This window comes from Nannospalax galili, unplaced genomic scaffold (genome assembly GCF_000622305.1).
Source record: "Nannospalax galili isolate Female #2095 unplaced genomic scaffold, S.galili_v1.0 scaffold40, whole genome shotgun sequence".
NCBI classification, from domain to species: Eukaryota; Metazoa; Chordata; class Mammalia; order Rodentia; family Spalacidae; genus Nannospalax; species Nannospalax galili.
In genome coordinates, this window is record NW_008347810.1 from 2,284,614 (window position 1) to 2,305,504 (window position 20,891).

Here is a 20,891-nt window from a genome sequence, read left to right on the forward strand (position 1 = left end):
AGAGGTCAGAAGAGGGTATTGGATCCCCTGGAACTGGAGTTATGGACGATTGTTAGCTGCCATGTGGGCGCTGGGAATCAAACCCGGGTCCTCTGCAAGAGCAGTCAGTGCTCTAAACCGCTGAGCCGTCTTTCCAGCCCCTTAAAGCTTTTTTTTTTATACAAAGAATGGCATCTGTCTGGGTTTTTCTTTTTTCTCCTCCTCCTCCTCCTCCTCCTCTTCCTCCTCCTCCTCTTCTCCTTCTTCTCTTTTTTTATTTTGGTCTTTTTGAGGCAGGGTCTCACTATGTATTCCTGACCGGCTTGGAACTCACTAAGTATACAAGGCTGTCTTTGAACTCTTGAGCACTGGGATTAAAGGCATGTGCTACTATGCCTGGCCTACATCTGAGTTTCTTCTTATTAGCCTGGCATTTAAGTTTTGGGATAGCAAAAGACCCAGCAAAGGGCTTACTGACCTTTCATGCTCACAGTGCCCAGATGCTGCCCCAAGTGCCTCTACCCGGGTTGAGCAGATCAAGGTTCATGAGCTTGTGCAGGTTTCTTGGTCAAAAGATGGCAGCAAAGACATTTTCCAAATTCCCCACCATGTTTTATGGGCACCACTGGGAAATGACTTCAAAGGCAGAAAGAGTCTCACTTCTTTAAATGCCCCTACAGCAGAAACTCTAGACTCAGGTGATTCAAGACACCAGGTTCTCAGCTGATCTGTGGCACTGCAACAGAAACACAATGCTTCCTCTCACTCCAGAACCCTGGCACAACGACAAGGTGGGACAATTTCCAAGGGTACTTTGAATCCAGCATCCTCCAGATAGCTGCTATTTTCTGAAAGATGTTGATACAGCTTGCTGAGAAAAATGAGGAAGCCCCACCTTTCCCTGGGACGCTGCGAAGGTGTTGAGTATTGGTTAAATCAGTGGAAACACTATTAAAACCAAAATTAATGTTTTTGATTTTAGGCATTCTTTCTTGTTATTTTTCTTTTCCTGTAAATAAACAAAAACAGTTGGAGGATGGAGCAATCTGACTCTCCGACAGCTGTCTTTGGCTGTCTAATCAAAGGCCTGTCAGTCAAGCAACCATCTTAACCATCCAGACCAGCACTGACTGTTTTGAAGACTCAGTTTTAAGAAACTCCTACAAAATAGTTTCTTGCTCCAGCTCCTGAAGGTACAGCCCCATCACAACTGTTTTAAACAGTTTACTCTAGATTGTTATAGCAATTACAAGCCTCAGCAAATTCTAGGAGACTCTGGAACCATTTCTGTTCCAGCCACACAAGACTTCCCTGGTGGTCTAGCAGAGGTACAGTTGTGACTGTTTTTTTTTCGGTCTTTTTGAGGCAGGGTCTCCCTGTTGCCCCAGCTGGCTTGGAACTTGCTATGGAGACCAGGCTGGCCTCAAACTCAGAAATCCGCCTGGTTCTGCCACCATGCCTTGCCCAACTGTTGTGACTGGTGCAAAAGGGACAGTGCTGATTGGAGCATACACCAACCTTCGCTTGCATGAAAATTTTGATGTGACTAGTAGAAACATCCCCTGGGTGGTTATTTAATCCTGCTATTCGGCTCACCAAGTGAGCCAGTGGAAAACATCCTCTTGTACTGGTGTAGCAACATCAGTCGGTAAAAGGCAGTGTTCTTTTCTTGCCTGCTCTTAGTAGACAAGGCTGAGCAGGTAACACAAAGCACGGAGCAGAGACAGCAGAGCAGTGGTGGCAGAAGTAGCCACCGCCCTGAGAGGTGGAGTTGAGCAACCCACAGGCTGAGCTGCAGGAGCCCCAGAGTACTTGGCTGGGCTGACAGCTTGGAAAGATGGAACTGCAAGACCAACTGAGATGGAAGCAGTACCAGCAAACGGCAGCAGGAGCTACTTCCTCTGCTGTGGCGACAGGGACAGTGAACATAGCAACAAGAGGCGGCTAAGCAGTTGAAGCCAGTGACCAGTACAGGAAGTAGAGAGAACCAGAGAGAGGAGGGGGAGAGCTGAGGCAGATGAAAGAAGGCCGAAAAGAGCTGGAGAGGAGAAACTGCAGGGTCCTGGTGGCTGGGAAGGGGTCAAGCGATCTGTCAAGCCTCTGGGACCAAGGGTTTTGGACAACCCAGGCCTGGACGCTAGAACATTAGACACTGCCAAGGGCTGAAGAATCCTGCCTCAAAAGCTGTAACACTAGAGGGCACTGCCTGCTGCTCCTGCTTGTCGTCTTCTGCCTCTGCTCACTACTGTCAGCCACAGGATACAAAAGCTGCCACAGCCAGTGCTCAAGAGCGTTTCTGTGCCTATCCCGGACTTCTATCCAGGTAAAGCAAAAGGACTCCAGTCAGCTGTTTAATACTGCTTCATCCAAAAAAAAAAAAAATCTCAACTGTTTCCCAGAAGGGCAAAGGACTGTTATGAGTAATGTCCAAAGGTTTCAAGGACCTCAGAGCACTGGGTCTTTAGTAAATTAAATATCAAATTAATATCTTTAAATTAATGTCATTAAATTAATATCTCTCCTTATTAATAAATTAAATATCAATTCATTAAAACCACTTTTACATATAATTAAAAATTTATTTTTATTTTTTATCTCACGTGTATGAATGTTTTGCCTGTGTGTGAGTACACCTCATGTGTGAAGTACTCTCAGAAGGCAGAAAAGGTCATTGGCTCCTCTGAGACTAGAATTATGGACAGTTGTTAGTCACCGTGTTGGTGCTGAAAACAACATTCGGTTCTTCTGCAAGAACAGCTAGTACTTCAGTCTCTGAGCCATTTCTCCAGCCCCTCTCTTCAACATATAATATAAAGTTTTCTTCAAATAGGTCTTGTGCATTTTTGACAGACTTACACTTGACCAGAGGGTAAATACATTTTCCCGTCATTCCCACTTGTGTTTTTTAAATAGTTTTTGTAATTTAAGAAGACTAATAATACTGTATTGATCTTATGACTTTAAAAGTCTTTCTGGGAATTTTCTTGTAATTTGCTATATAATCCTAAATCTATAAATAATCACATTGTTCTCTTTGCCTCCTGCTTTCTTCAAAGCTATGAACATCTATCTTATTTCATTGGTCAAGAAATTCCATAAATGGGGCTGGAGATGGCTCAGCAGTTAAGAGCACAGGCTGTTCTTGCAGAGGACCCTGGTTCAGTTCTCAACACCCACATGGTGGCTGATGATGTTCAGTAGTTTCAGGGGAGCTGGCACCCTCTTCTGGCCTCTGTGGGCACTGCATGACATTGGTGCACTTACATCCAGCAAAACATTCATTCACATAAAAGAAAAAAAATAGTTATTATTAAAGAGATTCAATAAAATGCAACACCTACATCTAGGGCTCAGGGAACACTGCCGGGGGGAGGAAAGCTGTAAGAATCAGAGGATCAGGATGCCTGTTGAGAGATAGTGCTTTCTAGACATGGTAGGAGAGCCTTACCCATAAACTCTCAACAATATGGCTGCTAAAAAAGACTTGCATAATGAACACCAGTTGACATGCCAGTGTGGATAGGGGAAATTTCACAAGGTCCCATCTCTAGATGAAGAGCTATAGGCAATCAGTGGATACTGAGAGAGAGAATCAATTTTCTCCAGGGACTAGTCGCTTGACAGGTTATCCAATCCCAAGTGGTCAGCCCTAAGCACATGTATATATGAGCACCACCAAGTGGGCTTATCACTATACATATCAATACATATTAATATTAACATATAAATGAAAGAAGGTCCCAAGATTGAGAGGGAGTGGAAAGGACACGCAGGAGCTGGAGGAGGAAGAGGGAAGGGTGAGAATGAGGTAAATACGGTACCCACGTGTGCAATTACCAAAAACATAATTATAAAAAAGAAACTCAGTAAATTCTGAAGTGTTCAAATACTGTCGGCACCTTGTCCTCCCCACAACTTTCCTTAATGAGAAACAGGAATGCTTTCCCAGGATGTCTGATACATGTTGGAGGTTTCTGGAAGAAGACAACTTTGCAAGTTAAGCAAGCTTCTGCCTACTTACCAAGTAAAACATAAGCTGGGCTACCCTGTCTTACTAGTGTGCCATACATGTGGCTATGCACTGTGAATGGCGCTAGGGCCTTGTACACGCTAAACATACACCACAAGTGCTACTCTAGCCACAAGTCAACATAGTCTATTTGCTTCTGCACACTTATTTCTTTGTAATATGTGGAAGAATCTTGACATTGTGAATAAATAGTTAGAAACTATCCTAAGGCATTGGAAACCAAATACAGTCATCATCAGTCAGATGTCAACTCTATCAAAGTTTGTCCTTACACATTAAAAGGGGGCTTTCTCAATATCTTGTGGATGTTCAATAAGCTGTGTGTGTTTAAAGCATATGCTTGGTAAATCTGATGTGTAATGTTCCTGTTAAGCCACTGCCAATCAAGATCCTCAACCCCACCCACTTGTCTCAGTCCTGGCCAATCACCGATCATCTTTTTTCTCACTATCAATTGATATGCAATTTTGAATTTTATGTAAATGGAATCAAACAATAGTTACTCCTCTTTTTCTGATTCCTTCATATACAATACTTATTTTGATTTACTGCATCTATGAATAGCTCATTCCTTTTTATCCTGGGCAGCATCCTACCGCACAGAGATAGCACAGTCTATCTACCGACTGATGGGCTTACTCTTTCTGATAGGTGCTGAAAGATGAAGTATGTAAGACACGGTTATCTTGAACAGGGACAACTTTTGTTAGCTACTGAGAGAGGTGTGTTCCCAAAGCTGTTCACATGCAGAGCACTGTCTATACCTCTGACACAGTTCTGCAGTTTGTCTCTCCATACTGAATGCTGTCTGCTGATTACATTCATTGGAACTTCCATGAGACAAGCTAAAACCACTTTTCTTTTGCCTTCTAGAGATTTATGTATTTTTATGTGTATTAATGCTTTGCCTTCATGTATGTACCTGCACTGTGTTGCATGCCTGGTGCCCATAGAGGACAGAAGAGGACATTGAATTCCCTGGAACTGGAGTTATAGATGGCTGTGAACTGCTTTGTGGGTTCTGGGAGCCATACCATGGTCCTGACTGGTGCTCTTAACCGCCGAGCCATCTCTCCAGCACAATCATTTTTCTAATTTACAAATCCTCCTACTTTTTTCTTTCTCAGTCTTTTGTGTCTCAGTTCATCTCTGCAGAGTTTTGATTTAGTTTCACAACCTACTTAATTTTCCTCTGTGCTATTAGCACTTCTTGTATGGTTTCCCAGAATTTGTACAGATGGTTCCATAGTTCTGACATCTTAAATCATTTAAAGCATCTATAAATAAGTGCACAGAAATACATGCTATTTGTGTAAGAACTTGCCAACAACCTATCACCTCTCCATCCCCCAAGTCCTAAATTAATAGGCATGTCTTTTGCTCAGTTGCTAAGTTCTGAAGTGTTTAGTGTTCAGTGGTCATTTGTGCCATACCCAAAACAGGATCCAGGTAAGGAGCTGGAACTGTTAGAAGAACACGGGTGTTAAAAGATACAAGCATCAGGGCTTGGGCTACCTCAGGCATACAGTGGTTGCCTAGCACTGGCATTGGGCCCTCGGTTTGATGCATAACTGTAAAAAACACAACAAAAAAAATTGGAAATTGATGAAACTGTCTGATGGGGACTAGTGTCTCTATATTTACTTATGTTTGAAATTTTCCTTAATAAAGTTTTAAAAAGTTGAATTTTATTACATTTAAGCATATGAATTTCCTCCTTTATAGTGAAGTAAGTCATATTAATGGAATTTTTAATGTTGAGTTATTCCTCCTTAAACAAGAAAACTCTTCTTAGGACTTTTAAGGGAGAACTATTCTTTTATTATGTGACTGAAATTGGTTTGGTGACATTTTATAAAGAGTTTTAAAATCTACCCACCTAACCACATATCCACCCACCTAACCACCTCTCTCTCTCTCTCTCTCTCTCTCTCTCTCTCTCTCTTTTATAAAAGAATTATTTATTCCCTGAAGATCTCATCGAATGGACTGGTAAAATTATTGGGATTTTTTTTATTTTTAGAAGTAGTCTGTTGATTACATGTTCACTTTCTTCTACTTCTTTTTAAAATTTGTATTTATGTACATGTGTGTATGTGTGTCTGCATGTGTTTGCCACATTATGCGAGTGCCCAGGAGGCCCAAAGAAGGCACTGGATTCCCTGGGGGTGGAGTTACAGAAGGTTGTGAGATGCCATCAGGGTGCTGGGAACAAGGGCCCCCTGGAGGAGCAGCAGGTGTTCTAATGACTGCTGAGCCCAGAAGTCATCTCTTCAGCCCCAATGTCCTCTTTGATACCTGTTCTTTTCATGGTTTCTTACTTTTTGTGAATAAATTTGGCATTTTCCCTTTTTTCTGAAATCATACTATCTGGTTTTAAAATTCATTGGGACTTATGATCAGTGGTAATTGGCAGAACAAGAGGCCAAGCTTTCCTGCATGTGAATTTAAAAGACTAATGTGTAGTAGAAGTGAATGGAAGAGTCACTTTTATTTTTTTATTTTTTATTTTATTTTTTGTCTTTTTGAGACAGGGTCTCCCTGTAGCCCCAGCTGTCCTGGAACTCACTATGTAGACCAGGCTGGCCTTGAACTCATAAAGATCCACCTGCCTCTGCCTCCCAAGTGCTGGGATTAAAGGCGTGTGCCACCACGCCTGGCTATTTTAAAAAATAATTAATTTTATTTTATGAATGTGAGTGCTTTGCCTGCATGTATGTAAGTATGCCACATGTGTGCAGTGCTCACAGAGGCCAGAAGAGGGCGTTGGATCCTGTGGAACTGGAGTTATAGACAGTTGTTAGCCACCATGTGGGTGCTGGGAACTGAACCCAGGTCCAGTGCTCTTAACCACTGAACATTCTCTCCAGCCCCTATTTTAATTAATTAATTAATTAATTTTTGAGATAGCATCTCAGTATGTGGGCCAGGTTGACCTTGAACACTTGATCTTCCTGCCTTGGCATTGTGAGTGCTAGAAATACAGACATGGGCCACGATATTCAGCTGAGAGTTGCCTGTGTAATATCAACAGTATTGGTAGAGGAATGTTTTAAATGTAGCTAGTAGTGAATATGAAGTTCAATAACACCCATGAAATGAATTCTATCTAGTTTCAAGATTTTAAAAGTACGTACTCAGTATACCTTGGATAACGCTGCGTCCTGCGGTTAGCCACACTGATCTCACGTATGTCGCCTTTGGCGTCACCACAGATGTCGAAGAGCTCTGTACCACTTTGCACTTGTTCTTTCCGAATCACACACTGCCAGTTGCCTGCCTGCTACTCTGCTTCTCTCTTCGTGAGTGTCTGGCAGAGTGCTGGGCATCGTTTCGCTGTCTACTGGGAAGCCCCACGCGTGTCCCATGTATTGTCCTTCAGGAACTATCCTCCTTGCCTGAGAGTACTGAGGCTGGGAAGTTGGATGAAAGGAAAATCTGTGTTGACAATCTCAGATGCTTTGCTTTAATTTATGGCACTTCAAAATCAACTTGTGGAACTCGAGTAAGACTGAGTGGTATCTTATTAAATATTTTAGATCTTAATTAAGGAATAATCCTACACTAACATGGTGCTCCCAAATTCCTAGGAACCTGACATTTAAGGGGATCTTTCAAAAGTTCAGCTAAATGTCAAGGCAAACTATGAATCTTTTAAAAATTATTTATGATTATTAGTGAGTGTATGTTTGTTGTGTGTGCATGGTGTATGTGTGAACATGTGCAATGGTGCAATGTGGAGGTCATTGGACAAATTTTTGGAGTCAGTTCTCTCCTTTGATCTTTACATGTGTTGTTTCCAGGAATCAAACTCAGGTGCCAAGCATACTTGGCAAACACCTTTACCTGCTAAGCAATTTTACCACCCCAAACTTTTATCTTATGTGTGTGACTGTTTTGCATGCATGTAAGTGGACCTGCATGTACAATCATAAGAGGGCATCAGATTCCCTTAAACTGGGGGTTCCAAAAAGTTGTTAGCCACCATATGGGTGCTGAGAACTGAACCTGGATCCTCTGCAAGAGCAGCCAGTGCTCTTAACCACTAAACCATCTCTTCAGCCCCTAAACTCATAAGTTTTAATTGCATTCTTTCAGCATTTTAGAATTCAGAGTAGTGTCACTATTTAGAAAAAGATTCAACATACCTATAATTAGCTCAGGAAAATTATTTCTAATTATCTGGTGACTTTAAACTGAGTGACTATATTCCATTAGTGCTGTTTATTTCCTTTATACCTTCCAAAGTTTGAAAATAGCTATTATTGACTCATGCTGGGACTAGAATGAAAATAAAGTATTGTGGGGGAAGAACAATTACTGTCTTTTAAGGCTTAGGAACCAAGTCTTATTCCATGAGGCTACAGAATTACAGGTGAGATCCCAGAAACTGAAAGGACATGGATTCAAAACCTGCTGCCAAGATACTATTTCCCCTAACTACAAAGTTAGACCAGAATATGAGGAAAAATTTAAAGTACGAATCCCCCAGGAGGTCCCGCCCCCATGTCCATTTGTGTCCTCTCTGAGTACTTTTGCTTAGCTCCTGAAGTACTTCTCTGGGGGTAGTGCTGCTAGGTCAATCCTGGGTCCTCTAGATAGCAGGTTAGTTAAACCTGTATCAGAGCAAAGTACTCTTCAGAGTACTCCCAGTACTCCCTCTGTGACCTGCTTTAGACACCGACCTTAGACATCTGTCCACCACTGTTCAGGAGGCCATTGGTTTGGGCTGATCTACTACATCAGCCACAACGGCCCAAGTCAATCCTGAGTCACCCTTGCTGAAGCCTCATACCACCAAGCTCAAGCTGGGTTATTTGTGTAACCTTCAGAGGGGTCAGGAGACAGAGAGGGAGTTGTCAAATTCCCAGAGAGGTCAGCTTTAGCCAGCATAAGAAGTTCCATCTGGGTTGGCGGTCACAAGGAAATCAACTGGTTTTTGAGGTTTGTTTCCCTGTGCCCTTCTCTATCTGTAATGCTGTTCTCCTGGTCTGGGTGATGGAAACATTGACTCTGCTTCACAGAAGGAGTGCTGCCTCAGTGAGTCTGGAGTCACACATCTCAGCCAGTTAAGATCCTCACACCAAACTTGTTGTGACTTTGTCTTTTGACACATTTTACCTAGTTTTAACTAGTCATTTTGATATCCTACAGAGAAACCAACTTATGATCTATTTTCTAGCCTCATGTTTAAGCCCACCTCAGGCTTTGCTGTTACTTCCCCCAAACTCTGTACGTGGCATTTTCACTCCTGGCTCACCTGTGTTTTTTGGCTCCTTACTTTCTATGCAGAGAACTATTAAGAAATGTGTAGACAGAGACACTAAAGACCAGAAATTTGAAGTGTTAAAAAAAAAAGTAGATATATGGCTGAGATAAAAATCACGGTACGTATATTCCCAAGCCAGAAAGGCAATAGACATGTCAGCCACTGGGTGGAACACAGAGGCAGTGGGTCTCCTTGGCTTTCAGACCGAGTAATAGGTATGGGTGATGCTAGTCCAGAAGGTAAAAAAGATTAAAGCAAATGTAGACTAAATGGTGTACTGGGACTGCATGCACTGTTTTCAAAAGAAGTGGGCTGGGAATACAGTCCAGTTGAGTGTTTGCCTAGCATGTCCTGGGTTCAGCACCACATAAATCTAGGCATGGCATGGCACAAGCCTATTATGCCAGTATTCAGGAGGTATAGGCAGGAAGATCTGAAGTTCAGGGTCACTACATAGTGAGTTCAATGCCAATCGACCTATATGAGGCCCTGTCTCAAACAACAACAAAAAGTAAAGAGGGATTGGTAGGAGAAAAGGAGGGATGGGGCACCTTTATATTCTGTATGATAAGGGTGTATGTATACTTCATATTGTGAAAGGAATCTGCACACACACACACACACACACACACAGACACACATGATAGCTCAACAAGTACACACTGCTGATGGCTTGTTTGTTCTGAGTTCATCTTTGGTGCAAGTTGCTTTCGGGAAGAATGAGAAACTCAAAGGCCTTGGAGGTATTTGAACCCAACCCCACAAAGAGATAATGGGAGAGAGGTACGAGGCTGTCACAGGTGCAGGACAGAGACATAGCTTCCCACTATCACCTTCGGCAGTCTGAGGAGTTCCTTTACACTTTTAGGGTCCTTGACACAGACTAAAACACAATTCATTGCTTCAATGCTGAAATTTCAGCAATAGCCAGTTTATGAAGCAGAGTTGGAGATTTTATTAAAGATATTTTAATATCGACATAAGCACAGGGGTTAAGTGAAAGACATTCTCAGAATTAAGACACACGGGAATATGAGTGTGTCCTTCTCAAAGAAAGTTTCAGAAAGTGAGTACCAGTGCGGGTACGGAAGTCTCAGGGCAGAGTAAGCAAGTATCTTAGCCTTAGCCATGTACACCACTTTGGTGACTCTCAAGCTACATCGAAAAGGTTAAGAAACCCCCTTCCTTTCTGTTTTCTTTTTCCTCTTTCCTCTTTTGATAAATGAGATAAGTGAGGTGGCTCTGGAGCTGCCTTGGGTGGAATTGGCATGTGACAAAGTGGGACCAAGAGCAGTAGCATTGTACAAGGGCACTTGTCCTTTTCCCATAAACCAGCTTTCAGGTGAGATTCCTAGAAAACCGCAAGTTCATACCTGGGAAGCTGCGATTCATAATTGTGTTGGAATTCTCCCTTGCCACTGGCAAAGTCTTCCTCCTGACTCTGGGGTGAGGGGTCGGTCCTCTTCCTTCTCATGTCCCCCAAGCTTTCCCTGCCTTTCTGTCCTATCGTCCTTCCCTTCTGAGACTTTCATCCCTGAAGCATTGCTGAAGGCAGAAGGTCCGTCTTCCCAGAGCTTTTCAGGCTTAGTAGGGAGAGAGGCACTGACACTAGGACTCTCCATGCCAAGGCTGAGCTCTTGACCACAGAGAGGGCTCACCTTTGAAACGGGTGTCTTTGTTCCATTCCCTCTAAGTGCTCTAGCTGCAGAGAGAGGGAAGGCAGATTGTTTTCTGAGATGTTAATCCTGTTTTCCTAGATTGCTGACTCTCTGATGCATTACAGCTTGAAATTGTTCCCTGCTCATTGGCGTTCTTGGTGAAAGGCAGCATGAACTCTGCTACTCCAGCCACAGGTCTTCTCTTGTGTACACATGAAGCTTACTAGAAACAACAGTGGATGTTCTCTGCTGTGCTCCTATGTGTGAGATGGTGGAAAGTTACAGAAAGAGCTAAAACTTCTGGTCTGACACCAAATCATCCACAGCTCAATCTTACATGGGCAGGAATTCTGAACTGTCATTGTAACCATGCTGGCAAGAATGAGGATATTATAAAGAGATACTTATGCCCCTGCCTTTGGCTATTGAACTATTGAGACAACTGACCCTAAGGAACTGGAATTTCCCCAGGGATACCATGCTGGGAGAAGGAAAAGTCTGGGGCCTTACCACCAGCCAGAGAGGAAAAAATTTCACACAGTGCTGACAACTTGTCAGATCATCTTGCTGTAGAGACGGGAGCCCAGGGAACAGGGATGGAACCACATCTTGAGTAGGACTGTTTAGTTCTGTGTACTTTTTGCCTTCTGCTTAACCTAACCCTCATGTTCGGACAGGACAGCAAGATGGAGGGGGCGGGGCATGGGGCTGACTTGTCTCTCTTCCCAGCACGGCCATATTGAATAATGTTTTTCAGTTTTTCGCTTTTTTCTATTTTTAAATTTTGTTTATTATTTTTATTTTATGTGTATGAGTGTTATGCCTGCATATAGGTAAGTGCACCCGTGTCATGCATTGCCCGAGGAGGACAGAAGAGGCTATTGGATCCCCTGGAACTGGAGTTACGGACAGTTGTTAGCTGCCATGTGGGTGCTGGGATTTGAACCTGGGTCTTTTGCAAGAACAGTGTTCTTAACCGCTGAGCCATCTAATTGGTTTATTAAGGAATAGGTGGTTGAACTTGGCTTATTAGGACCTGAAAGGGCCTAGGATCTGATCCCAACAGTGCTGGTAACATTATCGTAACATCTGGCTCTCAGTAGGACGCTCACATATCCAGTGCAGGAAATTTTAATGTTTCTAGAAAGAAATCAAGGAAGATGGAAAACAACTATTGCCAAAAAAAAAAAAAAAAAAGTAAGAAAGAGCTAATTTACTCAAAGTCAATCTGAAAATCAAAATTTCAAAGCATATGCAAAAGTACCATTAGAATGGCAATAAAGGCCCATTAAGAAAAACTCCAGGTCAGAATATTATCTCTGTCCTAGGAGGAGACCTATCATTCCAGTTGGGCTGAATTGATCACCTGGCCACAGAATCATCCCTACAAAGGCAGGTTCACCTTATCCATGCTAATGAGATAGGCAGAATAATTCATCCTTTAATGGGACACTACTTTTCCTTCCTTCTCCAACATTTTGGGTTTCATTAATCTTTCTGTACAGCTTCTTCCCACCACGTGACTGCTAGTCCACCATGTGTCTTGACCTCCATCCAGTCTTAAATGGCACGGCTTTTTCCCTTCTCTCTCCATTCTCCTCCTGGGGGGGGGGGGTAAGATTTAGTTTGCCTGCCCTGGATGTTTTTCTTTTAAACTCTAATGAAATGTTCTCAAGCTTCTATTTCAGCCAATTTTAAATTCTTTTATTAATGAGACTAAGCCCCCAAGACAGGATCCAGATTTCTTCAGTATCACTATAAGGCTAAGAAAGGTGCTGTTAAAATGACCTTAATGAGCTCAGTCTCCATGTATTCCAAAAGAAATTAGTAAACAAAATTGGGAAGGAAAAAATGGATTTATTTGTAGCTTGGTCAAAGCCAGGGAGAGAAAAATTCTTAGGTTCTGTCTACCTTTTGTGTAGCAATCCTACAATTTAAAGAAAGCATGAAACAAAGGCTAAGAAACGTGTATACGATGATTTATCTGTGAGGTAAATTGCCAGAACTGTGTGAAATCTCTTTCTGGAAAACAAGTTCCTCCTTGGGCACGGGGGCTTTAGCCTGTCCTCCCCTGGCATGAGATTTCTGGCTCCACTATTTTAGGGTCTCCATTACATTGTTTTACCCATACCTAGCTCTGTGTACCAGAAGCTGTAACAACTAACCAAGACAATAGGTGTGAACAAACATTCCCCAAAGCCTACATCTTCAAACTGAATCTCCTGCAAGGCTGATTAACTGACTAGGACTTCAGTGATTCTGGAGAATTTGGAATGTTGCAGGTCCAGAGCCTGAAGACAATTTTCTTGGGTTGTCTTTAGCCCCCTGAACAGGCATTCCTTGTGTACCTGTGTCGGACCTAATATCCTGTGATGAACATACAAACCTTTTGGGATGTATTAGTATTAACAAAACCCGAGCCTTCTCCCACTCAAAAGGCTGAGTGTCATCAGACAGCATCTGAGGCCTAGAGCTGAGATTCTCTTTTGCTGTGACCACCTACTTAATGTTTCCACCAATGTGTCTGAAAAGTGCCTGGACTTACGACTTCCTTTGTTCTGTTACTGTAAAAACTCCATGAAACTGCTTCCAGATCGAAACCTGGAACCTGGGGTGACCTCAGTCTGTGTTCTCCGGCCATGGTCACTCATGTTTGCTCCAGAATAAGGTATCTCTTATCCACTTTGAGGTGAGATTTGTGGTTTTTTGGGGCTGACATTTACAGTGCCACAACATGGGGTCCTGACAATGATCACTTTTCACCAGAAGAGTCACCAGGACGCACGTGAGGTACTGGCGTTGACTGGTTCAGCCTAAGTCATCTGGCCTCGTCTCCTCAGGGGCATTGTGGCGGAGTTCTTCCCTGGGCACCCTTGCTTTGGCCAATGGTCCATGTGTTCATTTTGAGCTAGGTGTTTAAGGATACTTTTTAGTAGATACCTTTTCGGTTTTGGTTTGCTTTTAAAGTGTTTAGTTTAAGTTGTCTATTTTGTTCTTTTGCTTTGAAAACACTTTCTTTTAAACATTCTGTGTTTTTTTTTTTCTTTCAGATTTTTAAAGGCATTTTGGATTCTGACTTAAATTTGCTAACAATCTTTCTTTTTCTTTTTCTCTGGGCACTTCTTCCATATCTAATCTAAGAAATGGAGAACTGTTTGGAGAAAATCAAACAGGTATTTTGTACTCTAGCTTTTTTTAGGTTTGATTACTTTGCTAATTCAACTTATAGATGTAAAAAAGAAAAAAAAATTGAACTAAAGATGTTTCCCCTCAATAGGGAGCATTTATTATCTCTAAATTGGTTTATTTTGTGCACTTAACTAAGAAACCTAGACAATAAAATAAAAAAAAATCACAAATGGACAGCTGGCTTTAGTTAGAATGTAAAATCACCCAAAAATGAAAAAAATAAAATTAGTAACATAATATTTAGTAAGAGCGCTAGAAACTACATGGAAGTTAAGATAGAAATTTAGAGGTTGTATCATAAGCAATGACACATTCTAAGAGCAATCCCTGCTCTCATCTCTTCCCCTGACTTTGCCTCTTCATTCTCTAGCTCCTAAAAGCAAAATTCCTTATAGTAAAGATTGTGGCCTGCTTAACAATAGAAGCAAGTCGAAGAAAAGAGATTCCCTGCTCTATTAAAAGCCCCGTTTGTAAAGGCCACTTCCTGGGAAGCTGCTCTGATACCTGGTTATGTCTCATATTTTCTTGTTTGGCTTCTTTTAACTTAAGCACACATTAAAATGACTTTGTTATACTAGCTGGTCCTAAAATTCCTTTCAGTGATTAAACACATCAATCCTGGTTTGATCTGAGTAGAGGTCCCCAAAAGCTTAGAATAATTCCTCAGTCTACTGCGGATGATGCATAGCTCCTCTCACATTTCTGGGCACTCCTGCTGAGATCCATCTTGACGCACTGTTGATGAATTTCCCTGTCAGCCTCTTGGCTGATCCACCCTGCTAAGAAGCATGCACGGTACCTTGCTTTCCTTTGCTTCTGTTTTCTAGCCAGAGATCCACTTAATGTTTGGTAAGTGTCACTGGCACCAACAATAAAATTCCTCTAGACTCATCCATACTGTGTTCCTGGGTGAGATGGAACAGTACATGGCTTTTCTGGCAGAAATCATCATTAGAGCTGTCCTAAGCCAGTAGGCCATCTAAGTCTCCAAAGAGAGCAGACTGGACACTCCTGAAGAACTGCTTTCCCAAAGCAGCACATGCTGGATTCCACACTGGGAATAACTGATCGAGCTTTTCCCTTAATTAGAAGACTTTAAAATGCTCTGGGCTTGCTTACTGCCCTGCTTGTCTCTTATGCTTTCTGTACAGCCAACAGCTTAAACAGGGGGAACTCTGGCAGCTCCCTTCCCGGTGATGTTCTGAAGAAGCCGATTTCTATAACTCTTAAGGTCAAAATAGATAAATTTAAATTCCATATGCTCTTACTTTATGAGAAGTTAGAAAAAAAAAAACTTCGCTCATTCTATCTATGTCTTAAAACTTCACACTGGACAGAAACGTTTCTGTTTCAAGGGCCTCTAGGAATGCCTAGAGGGAAAAGCAGCCACCTGAGCATCTGTAAGGACCACATGTGCAGTAAATGTCGGTATGAGACCCAAGATAAGAGACCGGTCAACATTGTTAGATCTAGGCAGGGAGCTGTAAGACTGACACCAGATGACGCCTGAGAACCTTTTATTTCTCTCATTTCCTTTTACTTTTAGATACAAAAGCAAGCATGGGAAATATACTTTTGACTCAGTATAAATGAAAAGGATTAAAAAACCACTTTGGCTTAAAGTACCATTAAGAAAAACATTTTCTCAGCAGTTTAGCTCTTAAGATAAGGAAGAGATATTGCCTTAAGTCTACATGACCAACCTCACCTTCTGAGCTTTTATGTTACTAAGCCTTTCTCACATCTTAAAGAGATAGGAATATAAGCTTTCTACCTTTTGTGTTTTAAACTGAGTGCACCCAGGTTTAATGAAATTGTGCAGTGTGTGTCTATGATCATTGCCTTCATGTATTGTTGGTGTCCCCCCCCCCCAATTTTTTAAACAAACTATGGCCATTTTTTCATTCTTTTTATTGTGGACTAAATTTTTTTTTTGGCAATCCCAATTAAAATGCATATAAAGTAGATATTGTTAAGTTGATTATAATATAATTGTTAAGAAAATTTTTAAGGTCAGGGCTGGAGAGATGGCTCAGCGGTTAAGAGCAGTGGCTGCTCTTGTAGAGGACCCGGGTTCAGTTCCCAGCACACATGGCTAACATGGTAGCTAACAGCCATTCACTACTCCAGTTACAGGGTATCCTATGCCTTCTCCTCACCTCTGCAGGCGTTGCATGACATGGGTATCTTACACACATTCAGAAAAACACATACACAGAAACTAAAAAGAAATAAAAAATTAAAACCCAAGGACTTTGAAATAGCACTAAAAGTTCAGAATTAGCTGCAGAGTCTTCCTCAAAGGATAAAGAAAATCATATAATTCTAACAACTGAAAGGAAAAAAGAAGGCCACATCAAAGACTCCGTTCTGACTGGAGGAAAAAGTCTGTCCAGATCTTACTAAACTGCGCCTGTACTACAAAACACAAGAAGATGAACCTCACATTCACATTCTCCCAACAAACATGTGCAAGATGGTCTGAGAACACATCCACGTGGACTTCAAAAGTGCTGGATGATCCTCATCTTCACCTCCACGGGCATCAGGACCCCAAGTAACTGAACATTTCTCTCACTTTTCATGTTTCTTGATTTTTATAATTATGTATTTTAGAAATATTTTTCATTTTTGAATTTCATACATGTGTACTGCATGTGCATTACTTCCATTTCATACATGTGTATTGCATGTGCATCACTTCCATTTCACGTATGGGTATTGCATGTATGTCACTTGCACTCACCCCATCCCCTCCTTTCAGGGCTCCCCGCACCTCTCACTTTCTTGTCACTTCTTTGGTTACTAGATATCTTAAAAATTGTTCTGATACTTAATATTTCACTTGGTATATTCCCGAGTGGTAAAATAACACAAATCCTGGCTTTAATGAAGTTATAAATGAGGCTATTATTATCTTTTAATTATTCATGTTTTTTTCGTTATGATGTTTGCTTACCCAGTACCCCTACTTTATTTGAAACTAGTGTTTCATGTTTAAAAGATTCATGTGTTTTCACTCCTTGTACAAGAAACTTTTCTCATTATTCAGTATAATTTGGACTAAAAATCTAGTTTTTAAATTGACAAAAACTGATTAAACTTTAAAGAAAAAACTTCACCATTCAGAGAGTACCTATATTTAAAATCCAAATTCTTATAGCCAGACTGGATAACCTTTTTTAAAAAAATTTCTTTTATTGAATTTTTGTGTATTTCATACAGAATATCTCAAATAATCTTAATCATCTTTATCCATTAAGAATATACATACAAGGCTGGAGAGATGGTTCAGCAGTTAAGAGCACTGGCTGCTCTTGCAGGGGAGCTGGGTTTGATTCCCAGCACCCACACGAGGGCTAACAAGCATCCTAACTCCAGTTCCAGGAGATTCCACACCCTCTTCTGACCTTGGCAGGCATGCACGGCATGGATGCACTTATGTACATGCAAGCAATACAATCATATTCATAAAAATTTTTAAATTAATAAAATAAAAAAACCATATATATGCATTAACTGAGCCCAACCAATTAGATTCCTATGTTTCTACTGATGTTAAAAATGTTAAGGTGGTACTGGAGAGATGGCTCGTGGTTAAGAGCACTGGCTGCTCTTCTAGAGGACATGAGTTCAGTTCCCAGCACCCAGATGGCAGCTAACAAAAACCATCTTTAGCTCCAGTTCCAGGGACTCTGGTGGCCTCTTCAGGCATTAGGCATGCACATGGTGTACCTACATACATGTAGGCAAAACAATTCTAAGCACAAAATAAAGAAAATGTTTAAAAAGTTAAGATAAAACCAATTAAACATTGTGAAAGGCGTCATAATGGATTCAGATGACAAACAAGGTAACCTTATTCAATCTAGCTAGAGATATTCAAGATTTGGGTTAGCTCTTCTTATCCAAATTATACAAAAGACACCAGTCTTGAATAATAATATACAAGAAGCATGTGCTTCTTGATTAAAAGAGTATTTGAGGTATCCTATACAATTAGCCTGGATTAAAAAAATTAAACAATGTTTGTATTTTGCTAATAAAAAGGAAATGGACTCCTTCTAGACTCTGATTTTCATTTCTAACCAGCAAGAAGATTTTGTTATGTCTGCAAGGACTACAAAATTATGATTTCTGAAAGGTCTGATCTTTTGTTTCTGTTACTGTTACTAATATTTGATACATGAATGAAGAACAGTCTGGTTAAAAGAAGGTTTAAAGGAATACTGAGTTATCTGATTTCTCCTATAATAGGGCTTTCCATTACTTTTCTAAACTAAATCTGATTCAATTCCAATATAGTAAAATAAATTAAGTCAGTATCCACAGCTACGATAATTTAAATATCAAAGACCAATCCTTTGTAGAGTTAGAGCTACCTACTCCACAGGAGATGGCCAAAAGAGAAACTAAAATCAAAATATCATAGGTTTGTTTAAATACTCCAAATATGAATAAGACATTTCATAAAGTACAAAAACCTATAAATTTAGGGGAAAATATAGTCAGTCTAATTTTTAAATGTAAACTCTGATTGTTTAAAATGCACGGGTCTTCATTGACTGACTTCACTACATTAGACCAAAAAGTATTCTTGATTATTTTAATTTTAAGAACAATAATGTTACTATATGTCACAAATAGATGTTATGTCAGGTACAGGGGATGAAAGGTCAGAGCTGATGAAAGGTCAGATCTGGCTAATAGTTTTTATATGATCTAGGAGTTCCTTCCTTAATGGCTTTATCAGCTATTACTCTTTCGTAAAGACTGCTGTCCTAGGACTGGGTCTGCCTAGCTATGAGGGATGTTATATTATAATACTTCATAAATATGTGGCCCTCACATTTAGAAAATGTGATGCTTGGCCAATGGGGTGGTGAACTGTGAACAAAAATTCCCAGAAAGAAACCTGCATCTTCAAACTGAACCTCCTGCAGGGCTGATTGAGTAGAACACCAGTGACTGTGCAGAAGTTGAAATGCTACAGTCCAGAGCCTAACTACAGTTTATCTTGGGCTGTCTTGATCCCCCAAATACCATTCCTTGCCCATCTACGTGTCAGATACAATTTCTTTTAACTAACATAAAAACCTTTTGGGATGTATTAACTTAGAAAAACCCTAGTTTCCACCAACCAAAAGGCTAAGAGTGCCATCAGATAGCATTTGAGGCTTATAGCTGAGATCTATGCTTTGCTGTAACCGCCTGCTTAATTTGACTTACGACTTTCTTTGTTCTGTTACTATAAGAGCTCCATGAAACTGCTTCCAAGTTGGAACACAGATTTTGGGGTGACCTAAATCTGTCATAGTCACTCATATTTGGCTCCAGAATAAAGTATCTCTTATCCCCTTTGAGGTAAGAGTTGTTTTTGTGTCAACACAGGGGTGCTCTTTCCTCTACTGATCTCTCCAATGCAGGATGCTGGTTTTACCTGAATAGGGTCATCCTCCAACAGTATCTCAGTGTTGCAGAAACTCTATTCTACCTGACTGTGGCCAAGACAACCAGGGCTCTCTCCCTGCTCTAATCCCTATACTTAGGGCAGAAGCTCTAGATTGCTAATAAAGATTCTACAATTTGCCAAGCAATATGGGAAGCCATAGTCTATCCACCCCATTCAGCATAAATCCCCAGAATAGAGCTGTAGTTACAGGGGAACTATGCTGTATGTCTGGTGCCCAGGTGCTAAGGAGTTTCAGGCCTTCAAGATAATGACTTTACAGTTTTGCTGGAGGAAGCTATATCTTTAATGGAAGAGTTAACACCTGAGGAAACTGTCAAAAATATTGTGATTTTAGTGGCAATCAATTAAGACAGAGATAGGACTTCCAGGATACTAATAGCACTAAGCAAGAGGCAGATCATGCCATACTCAGTAGGATCAGCAAAGGTAACATAAACAGAGTGTGGAGGGCTCCATTTACAGGCTTCGCTAGGCCTCTCCCTCTCAGAATGAATGACAGAAACCACATTTCTCCAGCAAAATGTGTGTGTGCTGTCTCTGCCCAGGAAGCCCAGAAGAGTATTGGTGCCCCAGATTTTGGCTGAAGATTGAGGACACTGGCATTCTGGGTAACACATACCAATATTCCAGACGCCCAAAAGAAAGCAGGTGCTCAGCATACATCATTTTGTTTATATAACACTCTAGGGAAAAATTGCTATCACTTAACTGTTGACTTAAAACATGGAAATCCAGCTCTCTCCTACCCACAGGCCTCTCTCCAGGGTAAGTCCATTGCGCCCTCCACGCCTTGACTCCCCCAGCCTCATTCACCCTCCCATCTCCCCCACTGTTCTCTCTTCCAAGTTTGGGCCTGGCCCCATTCCTTGTCTTGTGGCCCCAGACACCTGGGGAACCAGTACAGCTTCCTGATCTTTTTCATCCAGACCAGCAGAACTAAACTTGAAGGCCTGAGTCTCACACAAGAATCAGAAACTACAAAAGAAATCCAAATGTCAAAATCACAGAGAAAAAATAACACGAAAAACCAAAATAACATATCCCCACCAAAAACCAATAGTCCTACAGAGGAGTACAATGAGAAACCCTGAGAGATAATGCAGGACATGGAACTCAAAAGAAGAGTTATAAACATGATAAAATAATTCAATGAATTTACAGAACAGACAAAGAAATCAAAGAACTGAAGGAAGATAGGGATAAATTGCTGAATGAATTCAGAAAAGAGTTAGAAATATTGAAGAATATTCAGGCTGAAATGAAGAAGAAAGTGAAACACTCAGAAAGCCAATT

The 20,891-nt window shown here is 41.1% G+C and overlaps 1 protein-coding gene across 14 annotated transcripts in view; it reads right to left on the reverse strand.

Annotated features, from left to right (window-relative positions):
- The window catches only part of Rgs20 (regulator of G protein signaling 20), a 135,915-nt gene that overhangs the window by 26,456 nt on the left and 88,568 nt on the right, over positions 1-20,891 (reverse strand). For 3 of the 14 annotated variants that reach the window (XM_029568961.1, XM_029568957.1, XM_029568959.1), the window contains 2 exons: positions 7,156-7,422; positions 458-715 (listed from right to left, as the gene is read on the reverse strand). The exons of 8 other annotated variants lie outside the window; for them this stretch is intronic. The gene's annotated coding sequence lies outside the window, so the exon portion shown is untranslated. The remainder of the gene's footprint in view (positions 1-457; positions 716-7,155; positions 7,423-20,891) is intronic. 3 more of the 14 variants (XM_029568958.1, XM_029568960.1, XM_029568962.1) reach the window with 2 other exon arrangements.